Below are 24,352 nucleotides of genomic sequence, written 5' to 3' on the forward strand. Positions count from 1 at the left end.
TACAAGATGTGCTTTCGTACTGTTAATTAATTTTACCAATAATTTGATTTAATTATTAATTTTATTCAACACTTGTTTTGTTACAAATATATATTTTTTTAAATAATGCGTATTTTATTAGTGCTTATATGTGATAGATACAATTATATAATTTCTTTATTCATGTAAATATTTCTGTTTTGTAATGCGACACATTTTATTTCTCCAACAAATCTTATCTAGAAATATTTTATAAATGCAGTATAAAGACTGCATTAATACATAATGAGAATACAAAAATAAAAAAAATACAACTTCAACATTAAAAAATATAACTTTAATTTTTTTTTATGTAATCTGGTAAAAATATTGTAAAATAAAAATATAACAATCATTTCAATTTTTAGTGTATCGACCATGATGTTATGTATACTTAAATTGTAAATTTGTTTTTTTTTTAAAAAAAGATTTAAGCTTACCGTTATTGCCTTAGTTTAATTGTTTCCGGAACTTACCTGGAAAAAAAAAGAAAACAATAATTAGATTGGAAAAAAACATATATTACTGATTTACACATACGAAAATTCTTGTTGTTACAAGTTTTTAAAGGTGTTTGTGGTACGAAAAACGATTTTTTTTAAAGGCATTTTTAGGTTTAATATACTTCAAAGCAGAAATTTTCAATCTGGGAGGCGCCGATTATTGTCAGGGCACAAAAAAAAAAAAATCACGCGATAACTCACTTAAACAAAAGTTTCAAAATGAAACCTTTATTCAATTTTGCATGCATCTTAGCGGAGAGTATAAATATTTGTATTGCAGAGAAATGCAGGTACTTTTACCGTTTGTAACGTCTTATTTATGTGAAACGGGCTATTCGGCACTGGCTGCAATGAAAACCAAATATCGAACCATTAGCTCAATCACAAATAACTATCGACGTGCTTAAAAACATGCTAAGCATTTGAGCAATCACAATGAACAATAATGAACATGCTTAAGCTATCGCAGTTATAAGTCAACGCGTGTGTAATTTCTAAGTCAACGCTCGTGTCGGTTTCTTTTTTGTTTTCCCCGTAAACAAATACAGTTCACAAGTGAATAATCAGGGTGTGAAAAATCAGGGTTTGAAAAAAGTGAAAATTAAATTACAATTACTATAGCTACTGCTTTTCTTGACATTTGGCTTGCCAACCGCCAGCTAAATGCAATGAATATCTTGATAAATAATAAATAAATAAATAAAAATAGCAGTTTTGGAATGTTTTTCATACGTACGCGTGTGAAATTCAAATATGTGATTGCGCAGCAGGATTATACGTCGCGAAACGTAAATATTTTGACATTTAATATTAGGTCTTCACGAATGTTGAATACGATAAACAACCATGGTGAGAAATTGTTATCACGTCGCTTATTAGCTCGTCGATATTTATTTGTGATTGAGCTACTGGTTAGTAGTCGAAAAGAAAATACGAGTGGCACTCTACACATTGCTCCCAAGATTTTAAAAACTTTGGGTCAATAAACAACTTTTTTGCGTTCAATGTTTAGATTATGAACCAATAATCCAAAACAAATATACATGAACTTTTATGTTAAAACGTAACCTTGTTATTATTCTGTTTGTAATTGTAATTCACAGATTATTTGTTGTAATAAAGTTTTTATTATTTAAAAGGTGTCTATATTATTAAAGCTATTAGATAGGGAAGCGAGTAAAAAAGATTTTTTTCGGACAGGCGTAGAAGCATACAGGTTGAAAACCGCTGTCTTAGAGAATAAAACCCATTTTTTCCGTTTTGAGGATAAAAATGCAGAGATTATAGCAATAAGCTAGTTTATACGTGAATGAAACACCGAAGTCAACTTTCGTTGTTAAAATGCCTTTTTAAATTGAAAAATAAATCTGATGTCCACTTTGCTTTAATACAAAAAAGATCACAAGTCTCAGATACACTATTTTAAAATATGCTATTATTATTTTTAAAAAAACAACATTTTACCCAGAAAAATCTTTATACGTTGAGATCATCTTATTTGATTCAAAAGTCATGATGTTTTGGAAATCGCACAATCACAAAATCTTATTTCTTAAACATTTTGTTCAATGTGGCTCCTGCGGTTCATCTTTTAAGGTACACATATTAATATATTTCGAAATTTTTTTTTCAAAAACATACAAAAATTAAAATACAATTTATCAAGTCCTACTGAACTGCATAAATGCAGTTCGTCAGCAGGTGCTTAAAGTTAAGTTCTAATATATATATATACACAATCATATCTGTTAAACTCTATAACATATAAAAGCTTTATTACTATGGAAAAAAAAATTGTATTCCCATGTGCATTAAAAATATGTTACACGTAGCAAAAAAATTGTTCAAATAAAAAAGAAAAACACAAAAAAATTTCAATATCAAAAACCACGTTCTAAAAGCCAAATTTTTAGCATACGTATTTCTCTTGAGCCTGATAAGTTTTTGTATTTTTATATTTAATGGGAGCATATTATATATTTTTGGTTAATTGTACTCTAGTGTTCTTTTCCCGTATTTATTATTGAATTTAGGGAAAGCTAGTCTATCAACATTAGTGAGCCGAGTATTATATACATGATCCAATTTATTTCTATATTCAGATAGAGACGCATGCTGAGAAACCAGCTTGGACCATAATAAAGCTCTAACGGATAAAATATTGAAAGATTTATACAATTAGGATATTAAAATATCGTGTCGCTGACAGTACAATTAAAAATATAAAAAAATTGATCATTGAATTTTGTAAGTTCTGAACAAGATTTATGTTTGTATTACTGGAAAAAGCCCATGATGTTATAGCATATCCTATAATTGATTCTGAAAGTGACAAATAAATTATTTTTAAAGTACTATCAGGGACATAATATTTCAATATATACATTTTACCAACTATTGATCTAAGTCTATTAAATATTTTTGTACATGAGCATCCCATTTAAAATGGCAATCGATAGTTAATCCTAAATATACATACTCAGTAATATTTTCTAATATATCACAATTGCAAGGTTGTATAATATTCGATACATGGATTCGATACGATGGATACAGTGAAAATCACGAGAAACTATACATGGCTTTGTAATATCAGAGTTTTTTAGTATTTTTCAAGTTAGTTTATTTGCACCTTACCAATTTGGCTCTTATTACACCTACAGTGTGCAGTATAGTGGCGTAGACAACAATAGACGAGCCTTCTCCATTTATTCTCCCTAAAGATCCCCAAATGCACAATGCACACTTTTCATGTGAGAACTCGGGGCACGGAACCACTGGAGAGTCGTTAATTCGTACAAAAAAACGCAACCTTATTTTAAATTAATTAACACAAAAGCTATCGATTTACTATTTGATTTGATTGATAAAAAATTGCTCCAATGCTCTGGAAAATAAGACAGATTACGTCACTACAACTACACGGTTGGAGATTGGCTATTATTGTGGCAATTTTAATTTCAATTTGATATTCTAAATACTTAATAAGGGTAATAAAATAAATTAAAAAAAACTTTGTTTTTAAACACTTTAAAAAAATATATATATTTGGTTTCAAAGCCATTTAAGCTTCTTTATCAACGTATATTTATCTGATGAATTTTATCCTATTTTATTTTATCAATGTTTACTAAATATTACATGTGGAGCTAATAAATCAAGTCTTGTAAGGATGGGAACTGTAATGTGAGATGGATACGATCTTTAAAACTAGACAGAAGTAGACCAATGAAAATATTGTTCATTTGTTTTTTTTCTTACTATGAATTCATTAATTTTGTTTATTTATTTTATTATAATAAATAACCCCAAAGCAAGTGTTTCAAACATAAAATTTAATCTTGATAAGACTTTTGAATACCGGCGGCTACTGACCAAAAACATTGGCAGTGCATTTTTTTACATTTCGTAAACTTGTTTTTTCCCGAATCCGCTCTTATGTGGAGCATGTGGACATCACCAGACTCCTCCAGGAGACCCTATCGCCGGCTGTCATCGAAAGATGGCCTTCCAGGATGGCGGAAGCCCACAGGGGTAAAGTAGACTAAAACTTAACTCTCAAAACTAAGACTTTTGGTGTTTTGAGTAAATGTTAAGTTTTATAATAAAAAATACATTTACGTATTCATAGCACGACAGGCGCCGTGGCGCAGTTGGTTAGACGGACAACTGTGAAACTGGCGTCGTGGGTTCGATTCCCGCCAGATGCAAGAAAACATAATCGAAGAAAAAAAAAATTCAATTGGTTTGGGTGTTGTGGTGTATTTTTCATTACCTCCATCCATACCCCTTCTATCCCACCTGCTGACAAGCTTCTAAATAGAGGCTTAGCGGGTTATTCCTTGAATATAATATATATATATATATATATAAACTTTAACGGTGGTTGGCATCGTGGTTTCGGATGTGACAGGGTTTAATGAACACCCTGTATATAAAGAGTTGTGTACCATTAGTTATTTTTAATTATGTATGATATTTTATTAATGTGATAACTATTTATGTTACCAAAATTAGAGGAAGTCTCTAATTGAACCTTATAAAAAGTATTTATAATATGTATCCCATAGTTCTAAAAATGTCTGTTGGCTTTCCAATACTAAAAAAAAGGTAATTATAATTTATAATAAGTCTGGTATGGTGTTATAAACGAGCGATGGTATATAATGTGTCCTTCTTCAATCCACTGTCAATAATATGGGGATGATTATACAACACCATTGAAAACGTAGAGATCGGCATTTTTGACGCTGGAGTGTTTAGGTTTAAGAAGTGTATACAAAATGCGTTTTTATATTAATATATTATTTTGTAGATTTAATTTTGATGGATTAAATCGCTGGTTTTATTTCGATGCATATTTTTTTTTAAATAGTATTTTGTAATTTTTTATATTAATTAATGTTTTTTTTTTAATAATTTGATTTTGATAATTTTTATTGTTAAATTAATTAAATACGTATTTTATTCATGTTTATTTTATTATTAATTCGTACGATTTTTGCAATTTTATTTCAATTTTTACAATAATTTAAATTCAATTGAATAATTTATTTTGATCATTTTATATAAATGTGTATTTAGTTAGTGTTTACATGTAATTGATGAAAAATAAGTAGTGCCTATTTTTTTTTATTGTTTCAATATTTATGTGTATTATGAATTATTTTTTTATTGTTTGTAAACCAAATAATTAAATATGCAATGACAGTCTGCGGATCGGAACGAGATACTCTATGCACCACAAAGTGTGGATAGGCTAATAATGATGATGATGACGCATACATGGTTTATTCCTGATTTAATTCAATGATAAAAATCCACACAGCACGACAAAATTACATAGGGTGGATTTATTATTATGGTATTATAATATTTTTTTTACAATCCATATAATTTATTTAATGGCAGTCTAACACACTAACCAGTACACCACGTGGCTGAATAATCTACTCGATTTCGATCAATGCTAATAAATTAGGGTTAATTTTACCGTTTTATGACTGTGAAGATACATTTGAAATGGGCATTTATTCAAGACAGTGCCATCTAGGAAAAGTAACTCGACTAAGAAACAAAAAGAGAAAAATATGAAGCGGTGGTTATTAATTATTGGGGTGGCGATTATAAACTTGCGTTGGTATTATTATTATTATAAATTTTTTATTCAATCAATTTATTTATTTATTTTTTACATATTGATTACAGAAATTAACAATGAATTGTTTATACAACAAATTAATTAAGTAGTAAAAGTAAACATATATATTTTTTATTTTTGCTGGTGGTTCATCTAAACTAGGGATAACTTCCCCGTTCGAAGGCAGTAAATTATGTGTTTTATAATAATATTGAAAAGTAATTAAAACAAACAAACAAACCATCACGCCGTTTTCCCGTAAGGGTAGGCAGAGAGGATAGAACGCCACAACACTCTATATTTTATACAGATCTCGCTTCCTCTACATTCATACATCTTCTCATGCACGCGCGCCGATTATTCCGACTTTTGACATGTTTATCTTTAAGTATTTGTTGGATTTGGTCATGCCATGTCTTTCTCGGTCTTCCTCTATTTCTGCATCCATCAACATTCGTATTGTAAATATTTTTAGCCGTTCTCTCGCTGTCCATTCGTTCTACATGTCCAAACCAGCGCAGAGCTCCTTTCTTGATTTTGTCGATAATGCTTGTCTCAGCCTAACATAATGTACAGATCTCAACATTTGTGCATCTATTGTACATAGTTTTACCACACATTCGCCTGAGAGATCGCATTTCGACAGCATTCAGCCTACTTTCATCCCTGTTTTTCCAAGTCCATACTTCGCTCCCATACATCAAGGACAGGACCAGGACTCCGCTGTGAACTGCCAATTTTGCCTCTTGTGACAAGCATTTATTTGCCAAGGTCGATTTAAGTGCACTGTTCACTCTGTTCCCGGCACTCACCCTCCTTTCAATATCTTTTTCAGTCATTCCATCCCTAGTGAACATACTTTCCAGATACACAAATTCCTCTACTTGTTTTAGTATAACTCCATTCACAGTGATTTCACATTTAGTCATACTTTCATTTCTTTCAAAAACCATTACATTCGATTTATCGACATTCATCAGCTAATCGCTTCTCTTGCATACATCGTAGACCTTTGTTACCAAGAATTGCAGTTCCTCTTTGTTGTTAGCAAGGAGTACAGCATCGTCAGCATACAAAAGACAATTGACATTTAAATCACCCATTTTCGCTCCCATTCTTAAGCCTTTCAGTTCTTTCATGCAGTTATCGATATACACGTTGAACAGCCATGGTGACATAACAAATCCCCGCTTCACTCCTTTATGAATGTCAAACCACGATGTGTATGATCCGTTTACCCTAACACATACTGTGCTGTCTTTATACAGAGAAGCAATAGCACGTGTTAGATTTCCGCTAACTCCGTACTCCGATTAACACCTTCCATAATTTTTCTCTGTCAACTCTATCAAACGCTTTTTGCATATCGACAAATGCGCAGAAAAGCTTTTGGTTTTTAGCAAGAAATATCTCTGTCATGTTTCGTTAAGCAAATATTTGATCCATACATCCTCTTAAAGTTACAAAGGATAGAGTGTGGGATATTCAGAGCGGTTTTATGAATGGAAAAGTAATAACAGTTTTATTATTATGTGTGCTTTTTCAGTCTTAAAATACTTAAATACTAAATATTCAATGAAAACATAAATAATACAAATATCTCTATATTCTAAGTCCTAAGTCATTACTAGTAAAACAATAAATCAGCTTACGTCCTTCTACATCGGACAACAATTTCTCTAACTCCTTCCGACCAATATGGATTAAAAATGCAGTCAACATCTTCCTCTGCCTGGTAATCCCATCACATTTTCATGAATCTGGGATAAGGTTATATATTTTCGGGCTTATATAATACAAGTATTGCTGCCTTTGAGCCTTTGCCTACTATTATTAGACTGAATCGTTGATCTGTGTTGGTTTTTGCGGGGTAAGAATAGAATCGTTTGCGCAACGATAGCAGTGCGGACAAGAATGGTACGCGGCCAAACAAACTACAGCAGACGAAAATCCTACATTAAGGAAGTCAGAAAAAGGGGTCAGGGACAGAAATCCGAATGCTATCTCCAAGTCCTGGCTTCTAAGTAGTGTTTCTCTTTTTCAGTGGACACAGCACTTTCACTATAGTTATTCGGGGAATATATAGATGAATGTGGCGGCGCGGCGGTCAGAAAATGTAAAGGTGAAAGAAAATGAACATGCGGTTGTTGACAATACAAATTATCAAGATAAGGAAAAACGACATTGTTGATGTTGGTAGGTATGGATATGGAAAATTGTTCTCATAGCAACCGTAGCTACCCATGGCCATAGAGACGAGGAGAATGAACAAAAATTGGAAGTTAGGAAATCACAGGATGGGAAGGATAGGTGGACCTTCATCCACTGGCGGTCCATCCAGTCACAATCCACACAATCCCACCAACCACTCGCGCAACCAATTATTGTATTATTTTGTATTAATTTTACCGGCATTTTAACATGAATTACAACCAATTCATTGTTATTTTGTTTGTGTTTTCAAAGGCAAATTGGAATAATTGATATAAGGGAATTAATTAACTTTTTGTGTTGAATTCAATTTTCAAAGCCACTGAAAATTTTCCAATACTCTTTGATGGTTGCCAGGGATTTTAGGCAATTAAAAAAACAGGGACTTACAGAATTAAAACAACTTCAATCGTCAATACTGAATCGTTTTATGTGGATTAAATAAAAAGTGAATTGCGAAATTTTATTTCAATAACATAGGCATTTGATTCAAAAGAATAAAATTGTTATAATAAGAACCACGAAACAGGATAATTAAAAAATATTTTGAGTAGGCAGGTCCATTCTTTTTTAGACAAGAAGGTACCGAATCTGTGTCCGGGCGAATATAGAATACAATAATGCGTGAAATAGAACCAGAATCCATAACGAGCCCTTTGGGCTCGATGGCTGTATTCAGTAGCTAAATCACAAATAACTATCGACGTGCTTAAAAACATGCTAAGCATTTAAGCGATCACAATGAACATGCTTAAGTTATCGCAGTCATAAGTCAACGCGCGTGTAATCTCTAAGTCAATGCTCGTGTCGGTTTGTTTTTTGTTTTCCTCGTAAATAAATATAGTTAACTATCGAAAAATCGCCGTTTACTATAAAAAATGATACAATATATTGCATTTGCAAAATAGTAAAAAGTATCTTACACAAAAAAGTGAAAATTAAATTACAATTACTATGGCGACTTTTTTTCTTGACATTTGGCTTGCCAACCGCCGGCTAAATGCAATAAATAGCATGATAAATAATAAATTTTAAAATAAAAATAGCAGTTTTTGAATATTTTTCATATTTACACGGGTGAAATTCAAATATGTGATTGCGTAGTAGGATTATACGTCGCGAATCGCAAATATTTTGACATTTAATATTAGGTGCTCACGGATGTTCCGCTGTGATCGCAAATACGATATACAACCATGATGAGAAATTGTTATCACGTCACTTAATAGCACGTTGATAGTTATTTGTGATTGAGCTAAAGGTAAAAATCGTGAATAAGGTAATTGAATTGATATAAGTCCACCTCGTAGTGTAATCGTTGGTATGTTTGAGATCCCGATTCGATCCCCGGGAAGGTCGATATGAAATATTAATTAAAAAGTTGTTTTACTATGCCATATTTCATGCTCCTGGACTGGCACCTGAAGTGTAAGGCTGATAACCTTACCTTCATATAACAGATGATCGATATACGCTGAATTAAGTGTACTAATTCAGTGCTCTTTGCTCTATTAATAACCAAAACGCCCATATCTAATCCATATTATTGTATCTATTAAAAAATGTAACGGTTGCGTGGCGAGGAAATTTTTTTTTTTCAGGGAGGCTTATTAGCATGAAGGTTGGAAACCGCTGCCCTAAGAAGTGAAATCCAGCCTTGTCTACAAGAATTTGTTCACTAAATAAATTGTTCGGTTCTATTTTACCCACAACACTGTATTCTACATCCGCCCGAACAAATACTAATTTCATAATTATTTAAAATAATAAATAACTTTTCACCAAAATGACGGTAATTTTATTATAATAAATAAAAATTATTTATTATTTTCCACGATTAAATAAAACGTTTATGCTAATCTGTAAAAGAGAATTTTTAAAATAAAAGCTTTAAATCCAGAAATAATATAAACTACTCCAAAGAAATCCACAATGGAAGAATTAAAGAAATATGGATGTTCAAACACTGGCCACTTAAACTAGCCAATGACAGGTCATAAGCCCTGTAAATGCCTAGACTTCCATATTCCCTTATTTAAGGTATTTTCCATCCATGTTGTAATTTGCTACTCCAAAGATTTAAAAATAATTTCTACGATATATTAAAACTATAACTTTCTATGGCCATGATCAAAAACTCAATTTTGCATTTACCATGCTCATGCAAGGGACTCGACCAGACAACGGCATAATAGCAAGGAGAGAAACTCAAAAGGGCCAAATAATTTTAATAAAAATACATGCGAAACGATACAAATGATCGTTCACTTTGTACAAGGTCCACGCGACAATTTTTCTGAGCTTTTCTCGTGAGACGACGCGTCGTCGCTAATGTTAGGTTATTATGATAGGGTCATGTAAGGTTAGGTGGAATTTTTCCATTGCAAGCTCGCTTTAACTGAATGTGCTGATAAGCAATGTGAAATATTGCAAATTGCAAACAAATAGAATGAATCGTATTCAGTGTTTTCGTTTTGTTCGAACGTTTGTACCGTAAACTCTAGCCATAAAGCAATATGTTTAATCCTTTGTTCACTGAACATAGATTCGGTAGAATTTTTATTTTTGAATTAAGTTATTTATAGGTTCAGGGAACTGCGACATAAAATATTGTTATTTTTACAATACAATAATATATTTAATTTAACTTTGAAAGTAGATGCTTGCATAAATGACTAACTGAAATTGAACATGTAAAATACTTAGGACTAACAATAGACAAGTCTTTTTTTTAAATCAAAAACTTTGTTCCAAAAACGGAAAAATTCTAATGTATGAAGTCTATGTAAAAACTAAAATATGTTAGGTATATGCAACTACCTTAGTAGTTCCCCTTAGGGAACAGGAAATCAAATTGACATAAATAGACTACCAAGACAGACCCTATCTAACAGCAACCAAAGAACTCTTTAAACAAACTAAGCAATTAAATGTAACTGAACTCTTTTAACTAGAATCCTTAAAATTTATTCACAAATTAGCCACTGATGTAATTGTAGACGAAGAACTATAACTTGAAAAAAATTTAGTTAACATGTACACGATACGAGAATATCAGAAAAATATCATACACAACCTTTTAAAACGAGACAAGGACAGTCGAGACTAATAAACCAGGGACTGAAATTATACAATAAACTAACAGACAAAACTAAACAAAAGACTCAGACAACCTTTACAAAAGATGTTTAAACTATTATCATTTTTTCAACAGTGGAATATGAATTATAAAAGTAAAAATATTTTGTTAAATGTATGTAACCCGTAAGGGTTTATCAATAAATTTAAAAAAAAAATATTTGTATTTTTTGGAGAAAATTATCGTATTGGTAAAAACAAAAAACCCAAAGATGAAGAATACGAGTGTGTTCGGCCCGATGGCTGCTCTTAGGTAAAAATCCTGAAAAGGAAAATCGGGTGGAAAAACATTCACCTAGTAGTATAGTGGTACAGCATGCTAAAGTTAGGATTTGATTTTAAATGTGGTCTTCCGCTGAAGTATTTCATTGTTCCTGGACTAGCCTCGCGTAGGACCGATCATCTTATCTTCATGTAACGAAAATGACCGAGAGCACTGCGATCGGTGTACCAATTACCCATGCACAGTTAGGTACGGAGAGGAAATGAGTGACTGCCGTAGGTAAGAACTGAAAACATCGAAATTTCTATACGATATTTAAATAAGAAATATTGCCATCGATCTAGATATTTTTCCAACTGAAAGTTTGTTTAAATATGCAAAGTAGAGAACCTAATAGTGTTACTGAGAGATTAGCAGCCCATTACAGGCTTTCAAAAATTGCCATAGCGGACGGTATTTCACGTCCACAAGGCGGGGTATTGGTAAAAGTTTTCAACTAGCAATAATCGCACCTCGGATAAACCTCATTGGTTACGATATCGCCACTGCGCAAAGTTAACATGACTTATGAAATCCAAATTACTTATTGTCAATGCGCGCCGTTTCTAGGGCGCGCTGCGAACGCCAGTACCGCCATCTGGCGCCCGCGCGGAGAACTAAAAAGACGAAACTGCTAAATCGAATTGTACTTTTCCTGTTTTGAGGAATTATTATTCATTTTTAATTTATTGTTATTATAATTAAATTAATAAAGTTAAGAAAGATATTTTTGTGCTGTGTGTCTTTAAGTGGGACTTCAATTACAGGTTAAAATTAGTAATCAACAAAATAATATTCATAACAAATACGTATTTCTTCAGATGGAAGTCATCATCAATATTTCTTTATTCGGCACCTGGTAATTATGCATAGGGTTCTACATTCGTATACAAAATATGGCGTATTTCATTTATAAAATACAAAACTTCTTTTAAGTATTATTCTTATTGCCTTATTATGTAGAATATAAATGTTGTGTGACTCGGATCTATGAAAATGATAATCAATTATTGAAAAGGAACACTAAAATGTTTTAGTTTATGGATTGACGTCTTGGAATTAAGTCTTATGTTAGCTATTCTGAACATTGAAAAAAAAATACAAATGGTCCCTTCTGCCATCTGACGGAAATTGGATACAAAAAATAATTTCTTGCGCGGGGTAAAAATTAGGACATTAAATTTTATGGCAAAGTTTCTTGAAAATGTACGGAAAAAAAAAAAATATTTTAATGAAAACGCACTACTTTGAATGACGTCACTGATTCATGTGAATCAACCTTTGATCTGAGAGCTATGGAAGACTTCCGGTCTGCTTGTCGCTTCTGGACCAATGGGAAGAACTGAATGAGGATGAGCGGAAATAAACCTCTGACGATCTGAAATACAAAACTTTAAAAAATCGTAGCGCTGATAATACAATATATAAAAATAAAATAAAAAAAATTGACTTTTGACTTTGAAATGGTCTGTCTATTTACAATTTTTTTAAAACCACTGAACTTCCTCATTAGGTTAAAAGCGGGTAACACCGGTAAGGAGGTTATACCGGTCATTACAATATCATTCATATTACCACGTTATTTACGTGTCGTTCTTAGGTTTACTTAAAGGTTACAAAAAATATCATGGTAGTTGCTGATACGTTGTTTAACTAAGTGAGATTCGTAACGCCGCACTATGGAAAATAAAGGTCGATCAAAAGTCAACAGGTATATTTTTTTAAAAATACGCAAACTTAAAACAGTCTTAAAGGCTTCAAACGAAATAAATTTTACTATAATATTTTTATTTTCACACAGTAAAATATTAAAAATAATATTGAAAACAAAAATGGTGTTCATTTGACTATAATATGTATACAAACTAATTATTAAAATATCGATGGGTTATTATTATTTTTATAAATGACGAATACCTATCAATAATATTAATAAATGATTCAATAATGAATTACAAACTAATTGAAAAAGATTTTTCATAAACAGTCTACATTTAAAACCGCCATAGATAGCGGTTTTTGGTTTTCTGACTTTTATCACATTTTTCATAATAACTTCGCGATAGGCAAATTTTGGCAGCTAATATTTATAAATGTTTTTTATGAATATTTAGACTACAAAACAACATTTAATGTAAAGCATGGGGATGACTATGGGTATGTGACTGTCAAAAGTTTTGATAAACTTTTAAAAATTTTATTGTATTATTATTTCAATGAATATATAAAGAATTAAAAAAAATGTTTAAGTTGTTTTATGATGTTTAAAAGATAAATTTTTCAGATATATATAAAACTTTATTTCTATTCATCCAAAGTTAAAAAAAAAATACTTTTCAAGTGATGAAGTGAACATATTTAGAATGGTATTCGTAAAAGAATACAGTTTGTGGCGTTGAAAAAAAATAATTATATTTACTTAATTTAAATTCTAGCATTGTTTTATACTTTGGCTCTTAAACTAATTTAAAAAAAATTGAAATGTGTCAGTAGCAACATCGATAAAAATCGCTTATTATATGCCGTTGTTCTACCATTTTACATAGTGCGCCGCGCCGAGCAGGTTACATCACAGGAACGGGTGGGTTAATCTAAATGTTTTTTTTTTCAATTACTCAATATATTTACATTATTGTACATACATGTAGATTATACGTATCTACTACTTTTATACAAATCATTAATTAAAATCTTAATTAATGACAATACGCAATAAATAATTTTATGACAGCACCAAATATCAAACATCGCAGTTCTGGTTCCTGATTAATGCTATAAATCGCGATACAAAGGAATCAATATTAATTATTCTAGCAAAGCGGATTCAGTTACAAAAATGTAATTAAAGCAAACCATTATTTCAGATTGATGCGAATAAAATACGATATTTGTTAGGTAATCTAAAATCGGTATTGTAAATCATTAATAACGTTTCTAATTAATTTTCCTAATTCATATGTAAACAAACAAATAAACGTTGCGATGGTAACAATTAATAATAAATCACAAACTGTCGGACTGAAATAACCCTTCCGCAGATATTTTGATCTTATCAGACTAATTCAATACAATTTAAAAATAATAAATAAGGGTGGGTGAATCAATTTATATTACACCGATTATTCAAAAATCGTTTAGAAATTCGTCAAAAATGGAAATATTTGTTCAAATAACAAAAACAAATATTTGTTTTAAATAATGCGCCTTTCAGCCTCTTTCGAAACGAACTGTAACATTGATTGATTATTATAAAAATGAATTCTTTTTTCACCCCTATATGGAAGGAGTGCCATAAGGCAGGTCATAAGCCCTGTAAATGCTTTGATTTCTAAATTACCTTCTGTAAAATGTTCTTCATCTGAGTTGTGATATATAAACTTTATTTGTTTATTTGCATTTCCTTTTTTAGATTTCCTTCAGAAAAATATTGTAATGTTATCTAGCCATCCTTAACAAATTTTAAATTACCCTCTGTTAAAAGAATTTCATTTTATTCAATACATCAAAATGGATCGTGATAATTCGTTTCATAAATAATGTATTAAATAGCCCATAAAACCAAAATGGATTCAAATTCTAACCGATTTGGTCGAACACTGAAATTTCTTATTAGATCTAACAATTTAAATAATTCTTTTGCCCACGTTGTAAAGTAAAGATTAAAGGATTTTTATGTAACATATAATATTATAATAAATGTTATCAAATATTTGTATGTAACCACTTACCGACTTTTCTATGTTTACCGGTTTCGAGACGTACCCGTTTCTTCGTCAGAACACCAATTTAACCAACATGCAAACCAACATGCAAAACCCACTATACAACTTCATCATAGTTAAAAATATAAAACCATCACGAAATGCATTTTGATAAGCACATCTACCCCTAGAGAGTGGTAATTTTTTTTTTTTTTTTGAGAAACAGTTTTGTCAAAGTCACCTCCCCTGTTGAATCCTCGCAACAGCGTATAGAAGAAGTATGGCAACAAGATTATAGAGCAAGACCGTGGATGGATCCAAATGAGGGTATACAAAGAGAAGAACACCTACCATACTCTCTATGGATCGCCCTCAATAGACTACGGGTGGGCGTTACACGATGTAAAAAAAATCTCCGAAGGTGAGATATATTAAGATGATATATTGTGTGACCCAGGACGACAGCCACCAATTGACATGCTCGCTCATGGAGGAAGGCTGCACTCCTGGGGACCTAATTGTGGCAAACGACAAGGCGATATCTGTCGCCGTATATTGGAGTGGCAGGACGATACTAAAAAACTATCGACACTATCCAACCAGACACGCTAAGTAAGTAATCCGTTTATTTTTGTGAAGTAAAACAGCTAAAACTTTTATTGATAAGAGTATTTTTTTTCTACGTTTACTTATGTACTCTATGGATTGCCAATTTGTGGTTTCGTGTATTAAAACACGAACGTTGATTACATTTATTTCTAATATCTATTTTAATTGCTTCTCATTTCATAATTAATAGACCTACAAACAAGCCAAAGAAAACATTATTTGCGGGTATTATAATGTACCCGGGGAAACCGAAGTTATTAATGCGAGCAGAGAGAAAATGCGAATAAGCATAGAATTAGAAAACGTTAAGGAAATCCCGTAGATAATTAAGAATCTTTCTTCCACAGAAGACCCAATATAAGTTTTTTTCATTATTTATCCTTTCTAAACCGTTTCTGCCAAATTACTTGAATTTAGTTCAAACGGTCCAGCGAGCAACGAGCTTATTTTCCAAAAATAATTCCACCAAACGCAAATATAAATATTGCTTTTCTAAACGAAAGTAATTACGCGAGTATTTATGAAAGACTCTTTGTTTGTTGTGTTAAGAGCATGTACGAGCATATACGATCAGAATTATCTGCTTAGAATTGATTAAATGCCTTCTATGGGTTGGTTGTTTATGGGGTAAAAACTATTTAAGCCATTTGCAAGATAGGGAAATTACAAATGATACTTAATTTTGTATCGTTATATTTTTCTCTTTGCCAGGCGGATGAAGAGTACAGTTCTGTGGTGAAATAAAGCCAAAATTCTGGACGACACGTTCGCTACTCTTAGGTAAAAATCCAGAAAAGGAGATAAGTTCACCTCGTTGTGTTGTGGCGGAGGAGTTCGCCTACCATACTTAAATATCAATTCCTGAGAAGATCGACATGAAATGTGACATTAAAGTTAGTTTTACACTGTAATATATCATTGTTCCTGGACTGGCACTTGAAGCGTGAGACTGATCACCTACATGTAACTGATAATCAACGGACGCTGCGTTTGGTGTACTAATACGGTCCAGTGTGGATAGGAATATTATGATGACGATAATATTTTTTACATCGATCGCCTTTCATTAGTGAAGCAATTTCGCAAAAAAAAACGTCAAGTAGTGACACATTGCTATAAATTAAAGAAGAAGTTAGGTTTAATGTGATTATTCAGGGTAGCTGAGACCGCATGCACTCTTATGCTAATATTTCTGAAAGTCTGCCATGTGTACATTGCACACCTTATTCTTATTTTTAGAGGTGGAGGTTAGTGCTATTCAAGCTCCTGACGTCACTGCGACCTGTGAAGATCTATTGTAATAGGTCCCCGAGAATAGTTCTCTACCTCTAAGCCCAGGTAAATAAAGAGCCTGGCTACTGTGTGGAAGCGAGACTTTAAATTTTACCGAATATCCCCCTACACGCCCAGGCCAATTAAGAACCCGGCTACTGTCTGGAAGGCGAAACTTTACATTATACTTAATCTCTCCCTCCGAGCCCAGATCCGTAAAGTATCGGGCTGTTAGGTAGGGGGCGAGCTCTTCATTATCATCAGGTTTAAAAAGTGGTCCCCCGATGATGAGGCTCCTTTTGTGATGTAAAGCATCACATTCTCATATAATGTGTATCGGTGTTTCCTCATTTGCACTGCAGAACCTACATCTAGAAGTTTCGGAAAGGTTCATCCTAGCGAGGTGTTTGTTTAATCTGCATTGCCCTGGGCGGGCTCTAGTGATAACCCTCACATCATTTCGGTTGAGCTTTATTAGGTCAAAGGCAAAACTTTGCGAGTACCCTTTTATCAGTTTCTTCGCATGGTGCTGACCAGGTACTTTTTGCCAGAGCAAAACGCTTTGCTTCCTGGATACTTTTACACGTTGGATTCTTCTTAGACGCTGTCCGCACCCTTGTGGCAGCCCTTCTTTAGCTCTCGCTTGACTGAGCCGCTTTGCTGACCTGATCAATGGCGATTAGACGTTTGATGTCTCCTTCGCATTTCCATACGTTGTCAATTTGAGATTCAGGGTAGATCAACTCATTCAAAGCTTCTAGACCTTAAAATATATTTCTAAGATCACCAAACCTTTAAGACCGGTCAATGATCATTATTTTGATTTAATTTCAGTATATTCCGTTTGACATTTAGTAGTAGTACCTAGCTTATGAAAACGGTGTTTGAACTTAGGATAATTAATACACTTTAACTCGTTTATTCCATCAGTTTCGACGAACTTTTTATCCTTAGTTGACATCTATCAGAAGATCTCAATTTTTTGCTGATGTGCCTAAAACGGCTTTAAATTATGGAGTTACGAAAATGAGATAGTTATTTCGAAAAACCGTGTATTCCACAATTATAATCGATTATCGAAATACCACCATTTCCATGGCACGGAATTTCAGATTCTATCGAGGTGTCTTCATCTATTAATATCAGATTAATGATAAGGTTGTTAATGGCTTTAGTAACAATGTCAACCCTTTTCTTATTTAAGCATTAACTTCGGCGCATAAATGTCCCTGTTATAAGTTATTAGGGACCGGCCATGCAGGAGGAAAAACGTCACTTTTATTGCAACAGAGAGGGAAAACCCCTTAAAATGGAAGTAAAGACCCTATGGGCGTAGAAAATAATAAATATTACAGAGCGGTATTATTTCTAAAAAATAATTCATGGCATTAACATATTACAACAGAGATGGAGAATATTTGACTTGTCTTTGGCTGGTTTAAGTAGCCACTTTACATACAGGCAAACATTTATAGTTTTTAAATCATTTACGTTGTAATTAACATTTCAAGAAAGTTAAATAGATAAATTTATGAATACAGAAAATTAAAATTTTATTACAGAGACTTATTTAAAGCTAGCAATATTCCAAAAGAGAGAGAGAACAGTTTTGAGAAAGGAATATGGAAGGCTTGACATTTACAGGGCCTATGACCTGTCATTGGCAGGTTAAGCGGCTCTCATCTCCATCTCTGTTGTAATATGATGATTTTTACAACTCCCTAGGGTGTTGAATTCAGTCTCTGTTTACGAAAATTTGGACAAACTCTCTAAATACTATTTTTTTCTTTCTAGAATGGTGAATGTTACACAGCGTAAAAAGTGGCCACTTAAACAGGTAATAAGCCCTGGAAGTACCTAGAGTTCTTCATCTCGTTTGTGATATGTTTATTTTGACTGTCTAATAGTTAAAATCCAGTCCATGGTCTCAATTATGAACGCTATCTTCATCTGTACCTACATATCGAGACGGTATACCTAACTTCTGTGCTATCTGTATCTTACCTCGGTATGTTCTACCTACTTGTCATATCGACATCATATGATCAAAACGAACCAATGAATGACCCGAAAAATTATTCCGCGTTCCTTATTTCATTAAAATTTAAAATAGTTCTCATTTATATTTTAAATAGGCTTCTGTGAAAGAAAGTGCCCACTCCAAAGCGATTATAAACTCCAATTAACCCCAATTCAAGCAATAAATGCTCGTTGAACACGATTTAATAAATATTTTTGACACTTGCCAAGACAATATACTTAACGATTGTCTGTATTTATCTACCGAGCGACTACAAAGCCAGCTCCTTTAACGTCCCGATACGTACACTCCGGAAGATACTAAAACAGACGGACAAAATATAATAACTAATTATTTTTTTATAGTGGAAACTTTCTTACGCCTAGATACTGTTAAAAAGGCAGAATCTAGCGACATTATTTTTTGCATATAGCCACTCGTTTCGGAAACTGACCGTTATGTCAGAATTTAATTCGACTACAAAATTAACTTATTTCTCTCTTATACTTTGAATAGGCTTTTAAGAAAAAAAGTGCCAATCTCAAACGCTTAAAAATTTAAGTAAATCGTAATTAAAAGAATACTGCTCTATGGAACAAAATTTTTGTCACTTTAAATGCGTAGATAAAGGTATCGAGGGGTTCTTGACCCGTCAGTATAAACCGATGTACTTACATAAAAAACTTGATGGTGGGGGGATCGAAAGTGTATCTTAGTAGTCGGTCAGGAGACTCATATCTTCAACCATGACGTCATACTGGAGCTATGTTATTTCAGTACGCAGATATGTGTATCCTGACGTACGCTTCCTCTTGTTTTATATCAATTACCTACCCAAAAGTTGAAGACGGGCGGGGTCGGTAGTGGATCTTAGAGAGAATTTATCTTTCACTATACCGCCAAGGTGAAGGTACGACGTCTTTATCTTCCAATCATTATCGAGGCCCTTGTATATAAACAACATTTAAACACACTCAAAATGTTGTTGGCGAAAATGTGTTTCTTTTGCGTGGGGCAGAAAAAATATGACAAAACGTGTAATGAAATTTTCATTAATATAAATTGTCAGCGTAAATATTATAAATGATGTCTTCTCCGTAAACAATATACGACAGGCCTATCCTTCGCTGTGGACAAAGATTCACCAAACAACGCAATACATATGTGTTGCATTCCAAAAGTTCCAAGCTAATCTTCCTATCTTATTTGTATAGTTAATGCGTACAAAGTTGAATGGGTAAAATAGTACTTCTGACCTTTCGGATGCGTCAGGAATCCCTGTGTGGGAGACATAATTCCAACAGTATTTAAAGCACGTCAAAATCTTTGCAGATATATTAGATTTTACCCACGCTTTCATCATGAAAGGTCAAACTATTATAATCTCTGGGCAGATTTAACCTTTCTCTTACCGTCCCAAAAACATCCGCGCGTTACAGAGCTGTGTAGTCATTACACGTGCAAAAAATTAGAGGTTTTGAATCGGAATAATGTAATATTTATATACATTAGGGAAATATCACAAACTACGAATACCGATAAAAATATATGAAATGGATTTAGAATAATTTATTGTATTCTCAAAATCGATATGGATATTGTGGAGAAATGTTTTTATACATAAATGTAAAAAAAGAAATTTGATAAAAATATGTTGCTATAAAAATGTGACGTGTTTGGCCTTGATTTTTGTGACGTCAATATTTGTGTATATGTTCCAAACAAATTTCAATAGCCAAGAACAAATAAACATGAATCGTGACGTATTAGGGGCGTGGCCAACGGAATGACCGTTTTTGAGGGAATTAAAAGTTACAAATTTAAAAGTATTTTTTATGCTAGTAATAATGAGCTAAAAAAATTTTTTTTTACTGCACAGTATTTCCCCGACTTTTATTACTCTAGTAATGAAAAAAAAAATCCCTATTGATAAAATTATTTAAAGTTGCTTTTGTGTACGAAAAAACCATTAGATCGTGCTTGCAGCGCGGGCGAAAGAACCAACTCTGATGAAAATCGGATAGCTACTAACTGGCGTCTAGGTGAAGTACAATAAACTTCGCGGTGTGACGCGTGAAATTATCTTTCTCGCTCCCAAATATACCTGTTCTATCGAGAGAGGGACGTAAAAGTTTGTAAGACAATTATATATTAGGATTACTCTTTTACTACGTACTCCGCAATATGCGACACATTAGTAAACTTTCTATTGTGTTGGTGATTTATCTCCGATTTTAGATGAAATGCTATTTTTGTTCCTAATAAGTATAATTTATTTAATAACAAAATATTTTAACCGATTTGTGAATGTATAATGGAGGAATACCAAAAATATTTATCCCTAATTTATTGTATTTATATAGATATTAAAGTTATTAGTAACAATGTGTACTAGCTACACATCACTGGGAAGGGTTAAGAAACGCTTGAAATATTAACTTATCGTTGACATACTAGTAAATTTGGCCCATACGGGACTTACGAGCCTGAAAAAATTTGTCCTCATGTGTGCCTTGCTTAGTGATCAAATTAGATTGCATCTCTCTCTCAAATGAATGTTTTGTATATTTGTCACAGGGTACTCGATATTTTGTCATTTTCGGAATTCAGGACAGACAAAATATTTTTATTAATTTTTTCAATTTACTAATGTATATCTTTATATATATAATTCCTCAGTACGTGTGATGTCACAACTCCTCTTAAACGGCTTAACCGATTTACGAGCGGTTTTCAGAGAAATATAGATCTTTACGCTGTGCGTGTTCGTAGATTAAAATCTTCAAACTTATATGTAAAAAAGAAGTAAGGAGCATAAATGTTTTATTAATCGGTCTACTAGGGTTGCATTCGAGGAGAATGCATTTACAAAAAAATGGAAAGATGTTGTTTTTTTTGGTTATAAATAAAAGGCTGTTTTTAAATCCTTACAAACAGCATTTATTTTTTGTGGATCTCAATCAGATTTTTTTCTTAAATTTCTTATAATTTATATCCATTTATTTCTTTTTACTGGATTTTTAGTAATACTAAAATAATATTAAATTCAAAACATTCTTAAAAATCGTATTGCTGCAAAAGTACTCCCCTCTGTTACGGTGAGAAGACCGGAGTTTGACATTTACAAAAGAATGCCATATTTGAAGAAACATTTATTTTTTTTATTAAAAAAAATTAAAGAAACATTTGCGTTCTTATGATTTACCCAAATATTTAATTTTAAGGGCGATTTTCAACGAGTTGTAAATAACTCACTATATGAATGGAAATAAAGTTGGAGTAGAGTGGGCTTCAAAACACGGACCATTGGTCCGTGAGTCCGCGACACTAGCCACAGGACCACAACCCGATTCATAATATGTTTTGGAATTCAACCGTTAACAAGTACCTAGGTTCCTACTTTAATTAAATATTGGAATATTTACAATTTTTAGCTTTGGAATTTAATCACAAACAAGTACCTAGGTACCTACTTATCAAAAGCAAGCAAGCCAACGTTCGGGCAGGATGACGTCTGTCGGGTCTGCTAGTATATAATAAATTTTTATAATTTTAAGATTTATTTGAAGATTAGAAAACATTCACATGAATTAATCGAGTGCGATATGCAAAGCCGCGCCGTCGCCGATCACATCACAGGAACGGGCGGGTTAAGAGTTTTTAAGAGGAGGTTTGTCCAATTATCTTATTTATTTATTAAGGAAATCATACGGTCTTTATATAAAACAAGGTACAAAAGAACAATAAAAAAAAATAAGACCAATTGCAGATTTCACACTAATTTATTATGAATGCAGGAGGAGAGGGGAAAAATAATTGAATTCTAAAAAAGTAAAAATATAAATATTAATTAAAAAGTACGTAAAAGGGAGAATACATTGTATAGCTCCGACTCTACTTTCCTCCCTCTGTCGCAGCTTCCATAAACATTTAAATTTCTTTGTAAAAATTCACAACCAACAATAATTTATTAGATGCAGGTAGTAGATGTATATACGAATAAGTATAAATTTAGAGTTAAAATCAAAAGTTAAAATCAAAATCAAATGTAAAAGTTTACGGACAGGGACTCGATATGAAATGCCTCTAACAATTTCTGGGCTATCAATTATCAATCTTACTCTAAATCATTTTTTGTATTACATACCTGTCTTTTGCTTTTATTTAGCTTTTTGTTTTCTTTCTAAATATTTGTGTTTCATTTATTTTTTTGTTTCAGTTTTTAAAATTTATTATTTATTATTTATTGTTTTGTTTATTATATACATAAATGATATTGTCGAAACATTAAAATATTCAAAAATAAGACTATGCCTTAATATATATATCGGGAGAAAATTATAAAACAATTATGGACAGACTAAATCATGATCTTAATAGTGTATCACTGTGGCTAAAAATTAATAAATTCAAATTAATTGTTAACAAAACAAAATATATGAATATAGGAAACAAAATAATAGAAATTACACCATCAATTGTAATAGAAAATGAAAAACTTAATGAAGTCACTGAAATTAAATATTTAGGTGTAATGTTGGATTCAAACCACCAAAACGCTAAGATGGTAATAAATAAGATTGCAAAAATAATATCAATTTTGGGAAGGATCAGAAGATTTATTGATAAGGACTCTGGTAAAACTATTTACAAAGCAATTATTGAACCACACGTTAACTACTGTAGTAGCATTTTATTTTTATCAAACAAGGAAAACATAGATAAACTGTATTACAAAATAAAGCCTTTCGAATCATTTTGAAAAAAAACAGATATACGAGGGTAAAGTCGATGGTAAATGAAATGAAATTATTAACATATAAACAAAAAATATTTTACAATACAATGATATTTGTTCATAAAATTATAAACTCTAATAAAAAAACAGAATTTTGGAAAAAAAATGATCGGAACCAGCATGAACACGATCACAATACTAGATAAAAGAACAAAATTAGACTTCCATTTAGGAAAAAGGCAAAGTCACAAAATTCAATTTTATTTAAAGCAATTAAAAAGTATTACGAAATGGAAAAAAATATTTATGAAGAAAAAAACATTTCAAAATTTAAAATAATGGTCAAGACATATGTGATAAACAATTTATAAATTGAATATATTTGCAATGTTATTATTAGAACACACATAACAATATGTATGATATGTGTGCCCTACTTAAAGATTTAAATAAATAAAAAAAAATTCCTCATGATTTTTCTCGCACGCTGTGAACAGTTACTAAAGAATATTGGCCCAGTAATATCATGTTTTGTTGTTTAAAAATTGTTATTGTTTTGAATTAAAATAAATAAACATTAGCTATTTATACATTTCAGATTCCCTTGTTCCGTTTCCACCTCCAACAAATTGAAACGATTTTTTTTTTAAATGGGAAAACAAAATTTTATGGTGCAATTATTTTTTCCGTTATTAAATTTAAAAAAAAAAATTGTATACCGTACGCCTTAAGACGGCAGA

The 24,352-nt window shown here is 31.9% G+C and overlaps 1 protein-coding gene and 1 non-coding gene across 2 annotated transcripts in view; both read right to left on the bottom strand.

Annotated features, from left to right (window-relative positions):
• The window catches only part of Mip (Myoinhibiting peptide precursor), a 221,593-nt gene that overhangs the window by 88,456 nt on the left and 108,785 nt on the right, over positions 1 to 24,352 (bottom strand). The window lies entirely within an intron of this gene.
• Positions 11,651 to 11,790, bottom strand: LOC148284418 (U4 spliceosomal RNA). Its single transcript, XR_015824925.1, has one exon. It is a non-coding gene; the product is annotated as a U4 spliceosomal RNA (small nuclear RNA).

This window comes from Micrasema longulum, unplaced genomic scaffold (genome assembly GCF_059751315.1).
Source record: "Micrasema longulum isolate JH-2025_06_02 unplaced genomic scaffold, ASM5975131v1 h1tg000123l, whole genome shotgun sequence".
Taxonomy (NCBI): domain Eukaryota; kingdom Metazoa; phylum Arthropoda; class Insecta; order Trichoptera; family Brachycentridae; genus Micrasema; species Micrasema longulum.